The 13898-nt window shown below is 33.5% G+C and overlaps 1 long non-coding RNA gene across 1 annotated transcript in view; it reads left to right on the forward strand.

Moving 5' to 3' along the window:
• Nucleotides 1-8352: 8352 nt before the first annotated feature.
• LOC137614373 (uncharacterized) overlaps nucleotides 8353-13898 on the forward strand; it is a 10404-nt gene continuing 4858 nt past the window's right edge. The window contains exon 1 of the long non-coding RNA XR_011039077.1: nucleotides 8353-8489. This is a non-coding gene — a long non-coding RNA (uncharacterized lncRNA). The remainder of the gene's footprint in view (nucleotides 8490-13898) is intronic.

Below are 13898 nucleotides of genomic sequence, written 5' to 3' on the forward strand. Positions count from 1 at the left end.
TGTCTTCAATCTCATTTTTTTCGTCCTGGGATTTATTCCATTTTCTCTTGCTCCTGACTTCAGATTTTTTTTTCTCTTTCGAGAAGAAACTTCAATGGAAATCTTGATATAATTTTCTTGTCTGGAAATAGGTGTTTTTCTGTTGTTTTAAAGTCGAATACATGAATGTTTCTGATGGAAATATGAATGTATAAAGGACAATTTTCACCAGAATAGATTCTAATTAAGGGATTCATCATCATCTTCTCCTACGTCTATTGACGCAAAGGGCCTCGGTTAGACTTCCCCAGTCATCTCTATCTTGAGCTTTTAATTCAATACTTTTCCATTCATTATCTCCTACTTCACACTTCATAGTCCTCGGCCATGTAAACCTGGGTCTTCCAACTCTTTTAGTGAATGGTGGAGCCCAGCTAAACGTTTGGCGAACTAATCTCTCTTGGGGAGTGGGAAGAGCATGCCCCAAGCCATCTCCATCTACACCTCACCATGATCTCATCCAGATAAGTGATAAGAGATAGAATTAATGATCTCTTGATTTCCAACGCTACATTCCTAAATTGATCTTCGCAAGATAATGTATAAAGTTAATTGCATAAGACAGGATTAGAAACTAAGAGAAAACTTGGAGAATATGCGATTAATTATTCTGTTCCTTCCCTCGGCAAAGTTATGCATAGAGAGAGAGAGAGAGAGAGAGAGAGAGAGAGAGAGAGAGAGAGAGAGAGAGAGAGAGAGAGATACTCAGACGTTGCTGCGATCATTATATGGAATAAGTTTCTCTACTTTATATCTTACTACTTTCTTATCCTTCTATTCCTTCTCTGCACGACGGAAGTGTAATTTCATGAAAAGATCATAAGTCTAATACGATATATGTATATATATATATATATATATATATATATATATATATATATATATATATATATATATATATATATATATATATGTATTTATATATATACTGTATATATATATGGGTTTGGTTATATATTTGTGTATGCACGCACGCATATATATATATATATATATATATATATATATATATATATATATATATATATATATATATTATACATACTATTGCACGCGACTCATCAAAATGGCGGCTAAATATTTAGATAGATATGCATACACACGCACATTCATTCACACACACACACACACACACACACACACACACAGATTAAACCCCTCCCCTCTTTATTATTATTATTATTATTATTATTATCATTATATATACTTTATATTTATATATATATATATATATGTATGTATATATATGTATATATGTATATATACATATATATATATATATATATATATATATATATATATATATATATATATATATATATATATATATATATATATATATATATGTTTGTGTTAGTGTGTGTGTTTGAAGAGCAAAGTACAGATAGTGCAGAAGCAAATGTACCTTAATAATATTGTTGTTAGAATTTTAAACGACCTTTGGCATTTAAACTATTTGTGTCCTATGACCTCACGGTATTTCTTAATTGAACTCTCTCTCTCTCTCTCTCTCTCTCTCTCTCTCTCTCTCTCTCTCTCTCTCTCTCTCTCTCTCAAATCAGGCAGCCTCTGTTCACCCAAGTCGAGGGTAGGGTAGGGAAATAGAGAGAGATGGAATGAGAAAAAACTAAACATGGTTGTAACAGGGCCTCTGCATAGTAATGTTCACCCCTCTTTAGTAAGCCATTCTCTCTCTCTCTCTCTCTCTCTCTCTCTCTCTCTCTCTCTCTCTCTCTCTCTCTCTCTCTCTCTCTCTCTCTCTCTCTGCCATAGCGTAGAGCTTTAATTGCCTTATCCCCGTAAAATTAAACTCTCTTTTATAACATGGAACCATTTAATTCATCCCTAACTACCAGCCTGGGATCACTTTACGACTTTTTCTTAATTTAGGCCTAAGCTATTTTTAGCTGAATTTGCTCTGCCTATCTCAAATTTTTCAACAAGGGGTACATCTCACTTTTGTAAATTTACTTACAGTATTTCATGAACAATTGTATCTTTTACGCAACTGGAGAAAAGTACTAGAAGTTTATTTCTTTAGGATTTAAGACCCAAGTTAAACATTGCGAGCATTTCCAATTCAGAATTACCAACCTTAACGTAATCTCAGTATGAGAAATTTGTCTACAGTTCGCCCAAAAGCGTTATTTCTCTAATTAATCTATTCGAGCATGTCTATATAAATATTTCTTCCTATTTCAGTATTTTACTTATTTGTATCTAGTTACATTCTATATATTCTATTCTATGATACTGTGGCATTCATTGTCCGTTTATGATTAGTAGAACCCGCCTAGTATGTTTTACCAGATTTTGCGATTCGTAAATCATAAGTAATTTTCTATTTTTCATCAAAATATCGAATAATATATCAATATTTCAATATAAATATTTTAATAGTATAGTCTTTATTTATATTAGTAATTATGAATATTTTACAAAGACGATATGTTTGATAACAAATATAGTTTTTCATTTAAGCTAGGACGTTACATATAAGTTGCCAGATAGTCTTTTATTTGCATAGCCTACCTTTCTTTTCACTCTCGATTGATGTCCTCAACATGAACTTGTCTTTCGAAGAAAAGGTATGAAGAATAACATTATCAATCAAATTATTTGTAGTTTTATACTGATATTTCATATAAAATTTAGTTCATAATAATCCATATAAGCCTTCAAAACCAGACTGAAGGAGTAAATTAATTTTCTATAGATACATTCGTAACTAGAAAGGGGTTCCGGTCATTCAGTGATAGAAAAAGGAAAACCTATGATTAACCAATCCTTAAAAATGGAGGTGAAATATCTTTTACAGCTATATTTAACCGGTTCAGTTAACATTTATTTTTTTCCATTATTTTGGGCAAGTTAAAGAAGCTACTTAAAGGTACTGTACTATTTTTACCGTTCAAAAAGACACGGAAATAAATATAATGTACTATCATGATGAATAACTAAACTACAACTTTTCAATTTAAATGTCATCAAGTTCCTGTGTCTGTGATATTGACGAGTGAGACTAAAATTGTAATTTTTTATATTATAATAGATATTATAATGTATACACAAAAATGTAAAATATAATTTGTAAAGGAATATTTCTTGTTAAAAAAAATGTGACTAACAAAAGGATGTTTTATGGTTAGCTCTAAATGTCAGCGAAGATTTTATTTTCATCTTATGCGATGAGTGAATATATCCATAGGCATGTAACTAATTCTAGACCTATATATTTGCCTCGGACACAATTCGAAGGAAGATGTATATGCACAGAAACTTTTATTTTAAATCCAAAAGACTGAAATGAGCTAATGTTCATGAAACGTTATACTCTAACATGTTTACGTTTCTCTTCCATGAATGCCAACACCAAAACATTCGAAAAATATCGATTTAATGTGTTTATATAGCTTCTAAGTTACTTTAAACTATGCTTAACAGTATTTGACAATGTTCTGATGATATATCTAACTGATTTGATTGTTTTGATTATTTGAAACAATTTGTAAATGTCATAATTGCCCGAATATATGGTAAACTTAGTTTCGTTTCATCCAACAGAACTCGACTGATTGTTACCAGCACCATATTACTAAAATTCTAAGAACATTTCTTTATTTACATCAAAATTAATGGTAGTTTTATAGATATTATGAAATTTTATTGTAAATTATAGTTTCCACGTTATTTGATTTGATTTGTATTTTTTTCCTTTTTTTCTTTTGAAGAAAGACAATAGCTTTTCGCTAGGCTCGCCATCGTCATAAAATTTATGCTTCACTTTACAGGCAACAGATGTCCTCAGAGTTCACTTTCTTGATTCAAATACGATTTCTATCTTTAAAATTGTCCTTGAGAAAGTGTTACTTGGAATTATATTCTCCGTAATTATACATAGCATTCCTTTTTATTCAATCGTTAGTTCAAAACTTCTAATTACATATAAATTCTATAAGATAAAAGATATATATTATATCATAGCCTTCGTGAACAAAGCACTCCTTTGTATTAAAAGAAAACGGTTATCGGGCTGAAAAGAAAACGTGATGTGAGAGGCCCAACTAAAATAAATTTAACTATCCCAACGTTCTGTTATCTGGACTGATTTATGGTTTAATCGTTATTCTCTCGCTCCATTCTTATAATCTATTGGGGTTTTTTTAGCTGGTGACTGATTGTCTATATTCATTTTATGTAAAATTCTTCTTTTATTCATACAAATGCTTAGCCTTATATAGAGTTTTGGGACCATAACGGCAAAGCCTTATTCTGAGGCAGCAAATTATAATTACTACTGTAGGCGTCCCGTCAAAAATGACGGCTAAATGTCTAGCTATATATAGACGCACACTCACAGGTTCAACCCTTCCCACCCCTCTCCTTTTCCTTATTTCAACCCTTTTCACCAGGCATGACTACTCCCTTTCTCCTTACCCGAAAGACGGGACGAGACCGAGTAGCTACATGTCTGACAATGCTGCTGAGCGTTTTTGGGGAAAAAAATATAAATGCATGCTCACTCACAGGTTCAACCCTTCCCACTCCTCTCCTTTTCCTTATTTCAACTCTTTTCACCAGGGTATGACTACTCCCTTTCTCCTTACCCGAAAGACGGGACGAGACCGAGTAGCTACATGTCTGGCAATGCTACTGAGCGTTTTTGGCAAAAAAGTATAAAACAAAATAAGTTTATGATCAGTAAAATGTCACCTTCTGTAAAAAGAAAGGTATTTGATGAGATGGTCCTACCAATATTTACTTATGCATTAGAAACTTGGAGACTTACTAAAGCCTTGGAACATAAGCTAGTTACAACTCAAAGAGCTATGAGAAGAATAATGACGGGGATAACACTTAAGAGACAGAAAAAGAGTAACATGGATACGAGTGCAATTAAAGTAGAGGATATTCTAACATGTAAGAAATGGACATGGGAAGGACATACTTTATAATGAGAATGGCAGACAATAGATGGACATTAAGAATAACAGAATGGGTCTTTAGAGATAGTAAAAGAAGCTGGAGAAGGGAGAAAAGACGATTGATAGACGAGATAAGAAAATTTCCTGGTATAGACTGGCATAGAAAGATCGTAAACAGGCATTAGTGGAAGGACATGTCTGAGGCCTTTGTCCTACAATGGACTAGCAACAGATGATATATATTTATATATATATATATATATATATATATATATATATATATATATATATATATATATATATATATATATATGATAAATTTTGCACATTTTTACGTGTTTTTCATATTCAAATAAGCCATATATATTTTTGATATATTAATGTCTGGATTCTCTTAACGACCTCGGGATCAGAGCCCCAGGCGAAATCACACAAAGACAAGAGCTTGGCTCCGGCCGGGAATCGAACTGTCTATATAAGCTTGCCGACCAGGGTTCGATTCCCGGCCGGAGCCAAGCTCTTGTCTTTGTGTGATTTCGCCTGGGGCTCTGATCCCGAGGTCGTTAAGAGAATCCAGACATTAATATATCAAAAATATATATGGCTTATTTGAATATATATATATATATATATATATATATATATATATATATATATATATATATATATATATTATAATATATATATATATATATATATATAAATGTGCGTGCATATGTGTGTATTTACATATATAGAAAGACACTTCCCCTTTGTTATATAGCGGAGATTATTATTATTATCATCATTATTATTATTATTATTATTATTATTATTATTATTATTATTAGCTAAGCTTCAACCCTTGTTAGAAAAGCAAGATGCTATAAGTCAAAGGACTCCATCAGGGAAAATGGCTCAGTGAAGAAATTAAATAAGAAAACACAGAATTGTGTGTGCCAGAATGTACCCTTAAGCAAGAGGCTATGGGACTACTGAAGACAAGACTCTGATTTTGGAGTGCCTTTCTAGAGGAACTACTTACAATAGCTAAAATCTCTTCTACCCTTACTAAGTGGTAAGTAGCCACAGTGTGGAGGATTAATTTTTTTTTTTGTTTTTTTTTTTTGTTTGCCAAATCGAGAGAGAGAGAGAGAGAGAGAGAGAGAGAGAGAGAGAGAGAGAGAGAGAGAGAGAGAGAGAGAGAGAGAGAGCGCCCCTTTAATTTGCCTTCCATTCCATTATCATCAACTTGTTCTTCAGCCTTAAATCTAATTCCTAATCATCAGTCCTTCGTCCAAGAGTCCAGCTTCTAATCCCACCTCGGCAGTCCCTGTTCGGGCGCCAAAATAATGTGGTGTGATGTCACAAGAACAATCCCCAGTACAGAACAATTACAGTGCAGTAGTTAATCCCTGAGTGATGAAGAATTTATCGGTTATCTATCGTTGTCAGGTGTATGAAGAAAGAGGGGAATGTGGAAATAATAGCCCAGACTATTAGGTGTGTATGTAGGCAAAGGAAAAATAAGCCATAACCAGAGGAGGATTCAATGTATTACTATATGGCCATTAATATAGAAATAACCAAGGGTAAATGGAACAATACACTCCTTGCTTTGGGAGTTAAGAAAAGTAAAAGATTCATTATAGTGCAATCATAATCATCTGATAATGAATATTCCACAGCCAATCAGAGGCCATTGAACATATCCCTATGACCCTCTTGAGAAACACCGTTACACCAAATAATATTATATCTATATTTTATTTTCTGTTTTCTCGGTCTGTGCTGCCAGAGAACTCTAAATCAATCAATCAATCAAAAAATCAATCTGTGTCGGTGCTGGAGGGATCTGGAGAAGGGGGCTTGATCAGCACCTTATAATTCAGCTGTTGATAAAGGGCGTTGGGAGCGCATTAACCCCCCCCCCCCCTTCCCCGTTTGAAGCATAAATAAAAGTAGAACATACGATGATGGATGGTGGAGTTGTTTACCGTCGTCCAACACTAGTACCCGTCGTCCAACCCCCCCCCCCCCCCCCCCCCCCCGTTGCCCTGTTGCTTCCATAGTTAAGTCCAGTCCGTATTGTAACGTAGATTTTCTATTTTGGGAGTTGTCCAAGAACCTCAACCTTCCTCCTTCATCTGACTAAGTTTACATAACTCGTAGTTTAAACATCAAGAAGTCAATATCTGTTGATTAAAAGGGACGATGCCCACACACACGCACGCACACCCACACAAATATATATATATATATATATATATATATATATATATATATATATATATATATATATATATATATATATATATATATATATGTATATATATATATATATATATATATACAGTGTATATATATATATATATATATATATATATATATATATATATATATAACGGATAGATTAATCATATCGATTTAAACTCGGAAATTCAACTTTCCGTACCCTACCTCCGATTTAATTAATTACTTGTCTTATTGAACTTAGCCTAAGCATGAAACAATTGTGAATGGTATTAACAATCTAATCAGGCTCATAGTTGTGACAAATACAAGATTTGTTTATCCTTTAATTAAGCTGCATCTAACGAAACTCATAAGACTAATATCAATATATCCAGCTAAAGAAATTTCCGATGAATAACTGTTATGGTAATCCAGATGGTCGTTTCCAGTTATGAATAGTTAACGTTGTTTCCTAGAAACAGGGATAATAAAATGACATTCTTTTCTATATATAACAATGGTTACAGATCGTTCATAAATGTCAGAGGCAAGGGACAGTGACAATTCCCTAGAAGGTCAATGCCCCAGAGGCTAATCATATATACATATGATCAGCGCCAAAGCCCCCTCTCTAATTACTGCTGAATAATTGCCTCTTAAGATATTATTCAAACTTCTTCACATTGAACCATTAAACTTAAAAAGCAATAATATTCAAGGAACTAATGCAATAGCATAAAAACTATTTACTATAGATATAACGAAGAAGTCTTTATAGTGATTCTGAATCAAGAGGTCTAATTTAGACTTTTAATGTGTGAAATATATTCCTCAAAAAAGGCGTTTGGAAAATACAAGCTATAAACTAGTTGATTTGTCTACGTTACACTGTAACCAAAATAAAACGGTGTACTTCAGTAAGCTATAAATAACTGCAAGCGTATGAAAAATATGTTGTAAATATGTGTGAGGAAAATAAAATAGTAAAACATATATGAAATTGTATTTTGATTTGACCCAACAGACAAAATCCCAGGTTTATCGGCCACAGTTGCTAGAAATGACTCTAGATGGTGCCACTTGTCTTCCAAGGATTCTAAAATAATATAAATCTGCTATTATATTACGTTCCTCTCCTTTTTCCTTGAATTTACCTATTTCGCCTCCGTAGACTACCCTTTAGACCATCTGTTCATCCTCGTACATTGCGACTATATACTCTATTGCAATTTAGTATAAAAGCTATTATTGTTGTGGTAGGAATTGTGATCAACCATCTGTGAATCGGTTGTCTCCTGGGATGAAAGTTTTGTAAGTGATATACTCTTTTCTTTTTGTGTTACTTTTTATAGAAATTTCGGATGTCTTAACACGATTATGTAACTGTGTTAACAGCCTTTTTTCGTAACTTTTTGGTGTTTCGATTCAATTGGTGGTATTTGGCCCGTAGCTCCATTTCTTATAGACATTTTGGAAGTCTTAACACAATTATACGACTGTGTTAACAACTTTTTCGCAACTTTTTAGTTTTTTATTCAATTAGTGGCATATGTCTCATTGCTCTATCATATGATGGATGGATTCGATAGCCCTACTTTAAAATAATGTCAGGATGCCAGAAAACTTTAAATCAATCAGTCTACTTTAAAATAAAAAAAAATATGGTATACTATAGTTTTTATCTCTTGTATCCCAATGGATTCTGGCATATATTATGCTTCCTTTAGTCGTATGGTTGTAGTTCATCGCTTTATTTTACTTTGAAAATTATAACTAAAAACTCTAGTTTTAATACTGTGTGGAGAGATGATCAGGTTGAGATTGATTTCGAGGCTACCAATGTTTTTTTTTTTTCATATTGCATAATTTTATTTATATGATACGTCTCCCTTCAAATTGGTTGCTTTATTCATGCGCATTGAAATTGCATTATCAATATACAGTAATTATAATTCAAACAGATTCGTCGGTTGTTTTAGCTAAAGTTTAAATCTAGTGTGAATAGTTGGGTTAAGCACATCTGGTAGAATCTTCTACGTTGATTACTATAAATTACCGTATTTATCAATGGTTTAGTCTTATCAAATATAAAATTTTCTGCATCGAATACTAAATAGCTGCTCGTCAGTATATAAAAAATTCGTTTGCGGATTTTTTTTTTTTTTTAGATATTCGACGTTTAATATAAACAAGTTTATCTTTATCCTTAGTGTACGCAAATGTTTTTTTTTCTATTAATATTTTACAAATTAAAGCATTGATCATGATTAATATTCTATATTGTGTAAGAAAACCAGGTGACTTATTAAATACTTTAAAATAGTTTTCAGTTTCGTATATGAAAACTTAATTTGCATTGTGTAACGGAGAAAAATTTTAAAATTAGTTTGAGATAAATGTCGAGATAGTTAATTTTCCTTATTGTTTAAGAATTTTTTTATGTAAACGAAGAAAAATTAAAAAAAAAATTAGTTCAAGAGGTTTGATATTAGTTATTTTTCATTATTTATTTTTTTTTTACTTTTTTTATATAAATCTATTATTCTGTGTTGAATATAGTTAGTTCATTTACCTTATTGTTTAAGAAAATTTTCTATAAAAGTTATTCTCGAAGTGTTTAATGTAATTGGTTAATTTTCCTGTGTTTTTAAGAAAGTTTTTCTATCACCTTAACCTTTTAACCTTTAAATCTATTATTCACAAGTGTTAGATATACTTACTCAGTATTTTGTAAGTAAATAAGGTAGATTTTCGTAAAATTTGGGAAACCTTTTCTCATTGGTGGCGTGAATTGGGGTTTACGTAGAATGACCATTTATCACAAACTCATAACTAACTAGAGGGGCACACTGTAGAGCGCAGACCTCCGTCGCGGCAGTTTATTTCTCGACCTATAGCTGGACCTTGACCTTGATCTTTGACCTAAACAAGTATTAATTGGAGTGGATTTTCATACACAAATATTTACCAAGTTTGAAGTGTCTGTGACAGTGATGTCCAAACTTATGGCTGATTATGTGAATTGGTCATTTTGCTTGACCTTTGACCTTGACCTTCCAAAATTTAATCATTTCCAGATTTTTACATTAGTTAATCCCTGTAAGTTTTATTACTCTACGATTGAAATTGTTGCCAGGAAGGTATTCACACACACACACTCACCCACGCACACGCACCCGCACACACACACACACGCACACACACACGCACGCACGCACACACGCACGCACACACGCACACACACACACACGCACACACACACGCACACACACAAATACACAAACAGGGTCGAAAATATAACTTGCTTCCAACTTCGTTGGCGGAGGTAATTATAGGTATTGTCTGAATAATGTGGTTAGGTTTAAAAGGTACCTAAAGAGAATAGATATCAACAGAGTAATGACCCCGAGTTCTGAAAAGGTTATACAGTATGTAGGATTGCTACTGATGACATACGCACTGAACTTTGCTATTTGGGTAATGATTAATTATCTCCGCCAACGAAATTGGAAGGATGTTGTTTCACCCCCTGTTTGTTTGTGAAGAGCTTCCTGGTCGCAATTTTAATCGTAGAGTAATTAACCTTACAGGGATTAACTGTTATGTAAAAAAAAATGGAAATTATTAAATTTTGGAAGGTCATAAGTCAAGGTCAAGGTCTAGGTCAAAGGTCGAGCAAAATGTCAAATTCACGTAATCAGCCATAAGTTTGGATATCGTTGTCACAGACTTCAAACTTGGTTCATATTTGGGTGTTTGAAAATCCACGCCAATTAATACATAAGGTCAAAGGTCAAGGTCGAGAAATAAGTTGCCTTGGCGGAGGTCTTCGCTCAACTTGAGTGATCCTCTAGTTCAGATAAATATTCGAATGGTGTTATTCAAGTTATGGGACTTGATCCCAACCAAAGTCCAGCTTTCTTACCAGACACTCCCATTATTTTTTCCCACAAATATTGTATATAGGAGATGAAAAATACTTTATTTACTTTACTTTGTTGGCTGCTTTTCCGGTCCCATACAGCAGGGGAACCCCACTCTCTACAGGACCTCCACTGTCGTTTTACCTTGTTCGTTCAGAGTATTTAACGTTTCATGTCTCGTATTGTTCATTTACTGTTAAATCGTCACTGTCAAGACTCGTGAAATAAGAAAGTCTTCAGTTTGCTCTTGACAGCCTTAATGTCTTCAATCATTCGAATGTTTTGTGGGAGCTTATTATATAGTCTCGGGGCCGCATATTTAAAGGCTCTGGAGCCTAAAGTAGACATGAATCTAGGTTCCAACAGTTTGAAGCCATCTGTAATACCTAAGTTTGCTTCAACGATGATCCCACACGACTCCCTCTGTAATTATTGTGTGGGGGCTGTGTAAGGCCAAAAACAAATGGTTTACCTGCAATAACAAATTTTACCTTGATAAAAAGAAAATTTAAAAAGATAATTTAATAATTTTAAAAGGTCGAAAGTATAAAGCTCCATGTATATTGTGAGAGATTACTTTTATTACCGCAATGCAAATGGTACTTCGTAGGTGGTTAGTGACGTCAGTCATTACTCATAAGGTCTTTCAAGATTTTCTTCGGCCCATATCTGTAATTTCTTTGCTTTACGTTGCCACCTCTCTTATTCTACTTTTGTCTCCTCTTAACTTACCAAAAGTGTAATTTCAGAATTTTCCCATTTTATAATTTGGTACTGAATGCCATCAGACCCAAAGCCGGGTTACACAGCCCAAATTCATAAATCTACTAGAAGGGCACTCAGTAGAGCGCAGACCTCCGCTCTGGCAGCTTATTTCTAGACCTTGACCTATGCCCGTAATATCCGTTAACTGGCATGGATTTCCATACACTCAAATATGAACCCCGTTCGAAGTCTCCGTGACAACGTTGTCCAAACTTATGGCTTGTTACGTGAATTGGTCATTTTGCTTTACCGTGACCTTGTCCTTCCAAATTTTAATAATTTCCAGCTTTTTACTTAATTGTTAATCCTAAGTTTAGTCATTTCCAGCTTTTTACTTAATAGTTAAAGTTAATCCCTGCAATTTTCATTACTATTCGAAAAAAAAAAAATTGTGGCCAGGAAGCTGTTCACAAACAAACGCACAAACAGGGGCGAAAACATAACCTCTTTCCAACTTCGTTGGAGTTAATAAATACGATGAATGTATAAGCTTTTCCTTTTACTGTAGTTGCGTAACTTAAATCGCTGATTATGGATGGCTGAAATAATGCGCTGTTTGTATAGACCTCCTGGGCGCAATGTGACTTTATATTGCAGTTAATGCCATGTTATTGATATCTGACTTTGGTGTTAAAGGATAATGATAATGCAATCCTTGATGGCAAATAAGATTATTATTAATTTCCTTTACTTTGCATGTAGGAGTTTTTGTTTTGTTTTTACATCCGCCAACGAAGTTGGAAGTATGTTATGTTTTACCCTCTTATGTTTTTATTTGTTTGTCTGTGTTTGTTTGTTAACAGCTTTCTGGCCACAATTTTAAACGTAGAGTAATGAAACTTGCAGGGATTAACTCTTTTGTAAAAAATCTGGAAATTATTGAATTTGGGAGGTCAAGGTCACGGTCAAACAAAATGTCCAATTCACGTAATCAGCCATAAGTTTGGACGTCGTTATCACAGAGACTTCAAACTTGGTTCCTATTTGAGTGTATGAAAATCCACGCCAATTAATACATTTTAAGATCAAAGGTCAAGGTCGAGAAATAAAGCTGCCTTTGTGGAGGTCTGCAATATACCGATTGCCCCTTTAGTTTGTGAATTTGTCTCGGGAAATAAGATTTGAGATCTTTGTCCAGTGAATAGAATTATGTTTTTGTATCAACTGTGAAGATTATTGTTATTATTTAATATTTATAAGCATCTCTTCTTCCAGAATGGTTTTAAGCATAATTTCGTGCAGAAAATTATTTTAGTCATGTTGAACGTTCTGCTTCATTTAACTCTTGCACAGTAACCTATATCAGCCACAATTATTGCTCAGCTGTTACTGACATTGATTGATTATGAATTTAAATAGGTAGATGTTAGAATATTCAATGACTGTTCTATCCGTTCTTGTGTATAAACCTGATGGCTTAAAGTAGGAAAGTGAATGGGTTTGAATTTAATGTAGTGTATATTTGAGGTTATTGCCATTTTAATACTTAAAGTTTATATTGAAAGAAGACTTTACGTTAATTGTCTATTACTTATCGGTCGCAAAACTGCACGTGACAGATATTAAAGGGTAAAATCCACAGGAAACACGAAAGGAAAAGACCAGGTACCAAGCGCTTTCGTGTATTACGTACACTTCTTCAGAGTGCAAAGTAACCTTGTACTCTGAAGAAGTGTACGTAATACACGAAAGCGCTTGGTACCTGGTCTTTTCCTTTCATGTTTCCTGTGGATTTTACCCTTTAATTGTCTATACTGAAAGTTTAAATCTCTTGTGCTGAAAGGGAATGGCAATGTCAAGATATTATCAATTTGAAAATTTATTTTGAAATATGACTTTACGTTACTTCTCTATACTGAAAGCTTAAATCTCGTTTGCTGAAAGAGATTAATACCCTATTGATAAATCTTTGTTGGCCAAGGCTTTGTATATATGTAATTACGCCTGTTATGGTCTTTCTGTGCCAGTACATGCCCACAAGCTTCCTAGGTTGATCGCTCCATCGTCTTCTCTTCCTTCTTCTGCTTCTTTT

The sequence above is a fragment of the Palaemon carinicauda genome, chromosome 20 (genome assembly GCF_036898095.1).
Source record: "Palaemon carinicauda isolate YSFRI2023 chromosome 20, ASM3689809v2, whole genome shotgun sequence".
NCBI lineage: Eukaryota > Metazoa > Arthropoda > Malacostraca > Decapoda > Palaemonidae > Palaemon > Palaemon carinicauda.